This window comes from Sapajus apella, unplaced genomic scaffold (assembly GCF_009761245.1).
Source record: "Sapajus apella isolate SASKATOON/1434 unplaced genomic scaffold, GSC_monkey_1.0 scaffold22, whole genome shotgun sequence".
Taxonomy (NCBI): domain Eukaryota; kingdom Metazoa; phylum Chordata; class Mammalia; order Primates; family Cebidae; genus Sapajus; species Sapajus apella.
The window spans coordinates 9,620,204-9,626,808 of NW_022436962.1; positions in this window are offsets into that span (position 1 = coordinate 9,620,204).

The following is a 6,605-nucleotide window of genomic DNA, read 5'->3' on the forward strand; positions in this document are numbered from 1 at the left end:
GGGGGTGGGGTGGGGGGAGAGCGGGACATTGCACAGAAGGGGTGCACAAGGCAGTGGGGACCCAACTATCCGTTTTTTTGGTTTTTCAGTGGCCTGCATCTGTTTTAGCCAGGGTTGGGCTTGGCCCCAGGACCAGGCAGATCAAGAAGAACCACTCTCTAGACTTCCACAGCACACAGGGCCCAGGAAGCTCTCTGGCTGGATGTGTTCAGCACTTTTGGTTCCTCCAGGGATTTCTGAAGATTCTCATTCAAATCAGCACCGGAGTTTGGGAATCAGTGACTGGAGGCAGTGTTTCCCAGCATGTTCCGTGGAGTATCCGCCCAGAGCCTGGTCTTCAGAGGCGTATGCCTCTGCTTCTACCACTCTCTACAATCCTGTCGCTCTCTCTTATCTGCGAATCTCTTATCTGCTAACTAGATAGTCCCCTAATTTATAGGGGTGTCTACTTAAAATTGTTGAGATCTATAAATTTTAAAAAAGGAGAACTTTCTTTCTTTTAAAGGGTTACAACCCAGGCCAGATGTGGTGGCTCACGCCTGTAATCCCAGCACTTTGGGAGGCAGAGACTGGTGGATCACTTGAGGCCAGGAGTTTGAGACCAGCTTGACCAGTGTGGTGAAACCCCATCTTTACTAAAATACAAAAATAAGCCAGGCTTGGTGGTGCATGCCTGTAATCCCAGCTACTCAGGAGGCTGAGGCAGGAGAATCACTTGAACCTGGGAGGTCAAGGTTGCAGTGAGCCGAGATTGCACCACTGCACTCCAGGTTGGGTGACAGAGTGAAACTCTGTCTCAAATATAAAAAAGGGTTACAACCTGCAGGCAGGGAAGTGAAGCCTCTGGCTGAAACTGAAAGCAGACACTTCAGAGACAGAAGGGAGAGGCTGAGATTTATGCCTAGTGAGATTGGCTACACATACATATTCAGTAGGTTGTAGGACAGTCTTATAAATATTTATGATGGATCTTAATGCATGTGTAGTGCATAATCATATATGTTACATATGACCCATGCTTATAGAGACACTATTAAAATGCAGTAAACTTAGGCTCTATATGTCAAAAGGTGAAACATAAGACAAAAAGTCGCCTTGTGCTTAATCTCTGTAAACCAGCCAGGGCCGGACAGTCGTTGGTGGGCAGTCATCAGGATGGAATTCTTTGTCAGGCCGCTAGTTTTCATGGTGAACCTGTGATAAGGGAGTGGAGTCTGGCCATGGCGTCAGGTGCTCTGCTGAAGCCCGTGGAAGGAACTTGTAGTGTTTGTTGTTCAGATGTTGCTTTCTGTTTATCTCTTAGAAAAGAAAACCTGGTAACAACAAAAAGAGGTGGCTCTGGGGCATGTCTAACCTCCTATCTCATCAAAGCCAGGGAAACTTAAAGTTTTTCTGGGGTTTCCGAGTGGACCCTCAAGAGGGGTCCCTTCAGTCCATCAGAGGCATCAGATTTTATTTTGGTTCCACAGGGGACTCTACAACTTGATTCCCGGTCTCTCCTTCCTAATCCTGTCATCACCCAAAGAGATTTTAGTGGCAATGTAGATAGTTCTTCCTAGCTCTGAGCTCAAAGTTTCCCAAAGTGTATTTTTCCAGTTATGAGAGACGTTATAAGAGACATTAATGGGTGTAGGGATAGAGAGATTAAATGAGACCTATGATCAAATAAGTTTGGGAAATGATGAATAAGCAGAGTAATGCAGAAGAAGAAATTTTCATTTAAAACCAAAGCTGATAATGTGGATTCCTAATAAGATAAGTGAGCAACAACCAGGAAGGGGCCCCAGGTGTGGAGGGCAATTGTTCTGCCAGAGAGCTAATCACTGACGACCCACTGGCACGATATCCTGTTCCCAAATACCTTGCTCCACACGTAGCCCCGACAGCACGACCTCATTCTGCACATAGCCCCTCCGGTACAACCCTAGAAAACCGCCCTCCAGTCCCTGCCTTTTTGCAGACAGCCCTTTCTCTGCTGTGCTGCCCATTGCCTCCTTACAACGTATTCTCCCTCTAATAAGCTTGCTTTCTTTAACTGACTACTGTCTTGGTCAATTCTTTTTTTTTTTGAGACAGAGTCTTGCTCTGCGCCCCAGGCTGGAGTACAATGGCGCAATCGCAGCTCACTACAACCTCCGCCTCCTGGGTTCAAGCCATTCTTCTGCCTCAGCCTCCCGAGTAGCTGGGATTACAGGCGTTCTCCACCACGGCTGGATAATTTTTTTGTATTTTTAGTAGAGACGAGGTTTCACCATGTTGGTCAGGCTGGTCTCGAACACTTAACCTCAGGTGACCCACCTGCCTTGGCCTCCCAAAGTGCTGGGATTATAGGCGTGAGCCACCTTGCCCAGCCTGTCTTGGTAAAGTCTTTTGCCATCCTCAACGCCAGCCTCAGCCAGTTGCACCTGCAACAGATTGACAGCTAGTTTTTTCCTCTAAGGAATGGTTCACATCGATAAGAAAATACATACTCCATGGCTCCATTCCACTTGCGGGGACTGGAGGGGGAGGAGAAGGTAGAAAGGAAACTAACATTTCTGTGCTTCTGCACCTTTTCTGTGTTGATGACCTGCAAGTGCAGGGCAGACAGCCCATGTCACCTGATTGCCTGAGACTTTCCTGCTGTATACCTGTTGGCCAGCCAAGTTATTACCAGGCCCACTTTCACTCTCAAAAGTGTCATAGTTTGGATGATGAATTATGTGGTTACCTGTTAACGAGGCTTTGGAAATGTAAAAGTAGTTTCAAGACCTAATAAGGAGAGGAAAGAAAAGTTGTTTTGTACAATAAAGTCAGGAGAGTTGGGGAGGGGGGGAGGGGGCTAGGCAGTAAGAGGAAGGTTTTGGGGGGTAAAGGGGCTAAAATCATGGAGATGTAAAAGGCTTTCACCACAAACCTCAGTAAAGCCACTGGACACACACATGCCTTGTGGAGTATTTTGGGGAAGGGAAATTCATGAAGAGGGGACTGAAATCCACAACTCAATCAGCATAGAGCAGAAATGAGGGGGAAGTGGTTAGGAGGTGCGCTATGAATGAGCTGGAGAATTTAAGGGAAGGCTGAACTCAGAGTCGAAGTGACCTTGAGAACGTAAACTCTCTGGAAATTCTCATAATCTCAGGGTGGGCCCCAGAATTTCTAAAGACGCTACAGTTAAAGGGATTGAGCCAGTCGTATTTAAATCTTAATGAATAGGTTGACCTCAGCATAAAACTGGGTAGAAAATTGAAATCCATTTCTTTACTGAGGATTTCTTAGAGCATTCATTGTATAAGGTACTTTGTGAATATCCACGTAGTATTCTTCAAACTCTCTTTTATTTCCCCAAGGGGCATCCCGTAGGACAAGTAGTATTCCTTATGACACCCTGTGGGAAGAACTGGTTTAAAGGGGCACCTGTCTGAGCAACACTGTCCCATGGGGGCCCCGTGACCAAACTAACTCTGCTTCTACCCAGAAAGGGTGTAGGGTAGCCACCAGACTTCTGTGTGGTAAATGGGATGGTTATGCCCAGCCCGAAGCCAGCTTGTCCTTTCTGGCCGCCTTGATTTGTGTTCAACAGCCCCAAATGCTTAATGAGGCAGTAGGAGACATCTGTCTTTGGCAGTACTTCCCAATTGGGGGTGAGTTTGCCACTCTCAGCCCCACGCCAGTGAATATTTGCAATTCCTAAAGACGTGTTTTGATTGTCACACCAGGGTGGGGAACACGTTATTGATATCCAAAACACAGAGCGCAGTAATGCTGCTAAACATCATTCAACGCACAGGACAGAGCCCACAAAAAAGAATTATCCAGCCCCAAATGTCCATAACACTGCTGTTGAGATCTTCCTGGGCCTCCTAGGTGAGCTTGCCTTTGTTCTGACTACTGTAGATAATCAAATATAAAGATACGACCCAGGCCCTCAATGTCCCAAGCCAGGGCTCAAGGCAATTCCAATAACAGTAGAATGAACACTAAATATTGATTTCAAAATCTCAGCAACTAGAAGAACAAGCAACCATCCTGGTTGGCGTGGGACTGTCATAGTTTGAACATTGAAAGTTTCAGGTTCCAAGAAAGCCCTCAGGCCTGGGCTGCTGGTCACCCTAGCAGTTGAGGGGCTCTTCAATACAAAATTAGCTTTTGTGATTTTTGGGCAAGCACCTGTCCTTCTCAGTTAGGATGGGGGAATTCTGGACATTTCCTGCTAAAGCCCAGGGCTCAAGGCAATGATAAACACCTTGCTCTTCAGCATTGAAGAGAAATTCTACCAGCTCACCGTCAGTAGAAGGGTCCACACGCCCTGCTCCTCACCCATCTGACAGGGAGAGCTGCCCTTTTCTCCTGCCATCTCCCTAGATCCACGGCTCCCCTCAGAGGAGCTGCTCAGTGCATTTTGCGGAAGGAGTGACCAGGTGCTGCTTTTCCAGAAGATTCTCAAGAAATTCTGTTCAATAGGCAGAAGCACCACTAGACGTTTGGCTATATGACTGCTGTTGTCTCTCCTGGGAAAGCATACTTCTGGAAGGCTCTGAACATCCCCAAAGGAAAGAATGCATCTATGTTGTAACAAAGGCAGGGACTTGGAACATGAAATGCTTTGCACAGTTCTGAGAGAAATCTCCCACGTGTCTGGAAATGAGGCTCGCTTGCTCTCTTAATGTTTCTACTGTACTGGGGAATAGGAGAAGCCAGCTTCTCATGTCCAGTGGGGAGGATTATTTTATCACTGAAATTTAGAATTGCTGGCGCCTGGTGATCATAAAAGGCAGGCTGCTTTTAGTTGGTTTTATTATTTTTAAATCCTCCGTAGACTATGCATCTCTTGAATGCCTAATGCCAGCATGGACTACTCCCACTGCCCTCCCCGCCACTGGTTCACTCCCGTCCTATCGGCCATCAGTCTTGGCACTTCACTTACTGTGCACAACACTTGGCGAGGTAACTAATTTCTATAAGTCCAGGTTTTCTCACCTGTAAAATGGAGATAATAATGATATTGATAGATATTGGCTGGTTTTATTAGTCAGGGTTCTCTAGACTGAAAGAACTAATAGGATAGGTGTATATATAAAGGGGAATTTATTAAGGAGTATTGACTCACATGATCACAAGGTGACGTCTCACAACAGGCAGTCTGCAAGATGAGGAACAAGGAAGCCAGTCCAAGTCCCAAAGCCTCATAGGTAGGGAAGCTGACAGTGGAGCCTTCACTCTGAGGTTGAAGGTCTGAGAGCCCCTGGCACACCACTGGTGTAAGTCCGAGAGTCCAAAAGCTGAAGAACTTAGAGTCTGATGTTCAAAGGCAGGAAGCATCCAGCAGGAGAGAAAGATGAAGGCTGGAAGACTCAGGCCAGTCTAATTCCAGGTTCCTCTGCCTGCTTTTATCCTAGCCACGCTGGCAGCGGATTAGATGGTGTCCACCTGGACTGCGGGTGGGTCTGCCTCTCCCAGTCCACGGACTCAAACGTTAATCTCCTTTGGCAACACCCTCACAGACATACCTAGGAACAAAACTTCTCGTCCTTCAATCCAATCAAGTTGACACTCAATATTAACCATCACACTGATGAGATTATATGATAATGCTCTGTAAACTATAAGATGCTGTTGAAAGTGCAATAAAGGCCTTGAGCAGTGACTCACATTTGTAATCCCAGAGCTCTGGGAGGGCAAGGTGAGAGGATCACTTAAAGCCGGGAGTTCAAGACCAGTCTAGGCAACATGGTGAGACCACAGTTTCTACAAAAAATAGTAAAAATTAGCCAGGCCTGGTGGTGCATGCCTGTGGTCCTAGCTACTAGGGAAGCTGAGGCAGGGGATCCCTTGAGCCCAGGAGGCCAAGAGTTCAGTGAGCTATGATCATGCCACTGCACTCTGGCCTCAGCAACAAAGTGAGACCCCCTTCCCACCAACTCAAAAAAGATAAAGAAACAGTGTAAAAAATTAACAACTGATTATAACTGGCTATGTTATAAGGGCTTATTTCCCATTGGTCAATTGAATGGTCTAAATCGGTAGGGGTATTTTGCCATCATTAGATGGAAGAAGCCATTATGAGTTAATACTCCTTTTTTTTTTAGAACCTGCCTCAGGTACCATTCAGCAACAGATCCTCATAAACAGGAATTCAACAAGTAAGTATTTCACACTGCCCCTAATTTTTCATTTCCTTAAGGAGCTGATGATCTAGGTGAGAATTTAAAACTGACACAAAACAGTGAAAGAAAATCTATCTGCAAGGTAGGCTAGCCCAGAAGGAAGAAAGGACACGTTCAACATACAAAGGTCTAAACATACAAAACTGATGAATGTAGAAACATGGTCCTTATTCCAAGACGATTCTTGTTTTTATAAGAGGATGTGTTTCAAGCTTTGTAAAAAATACCACACTCTCCTAATATACTCTGAAAATATGTTTCTGGGTATAGATATTAAAAATTCAATTTACTGAATTCCACCATCTCCCCTGGAAACACCACAACTGGAGGCGGTCTTGACTACCCAAGGAGAGTAGGGTGACAGGCAGAAGCCCTAACATTTCATGAGTGCTCCTCATGGCTCAGCATCTGTACACACCCATCACATTTCTCCAGCGCCTTTTTTTTTTTTTTTTTTTT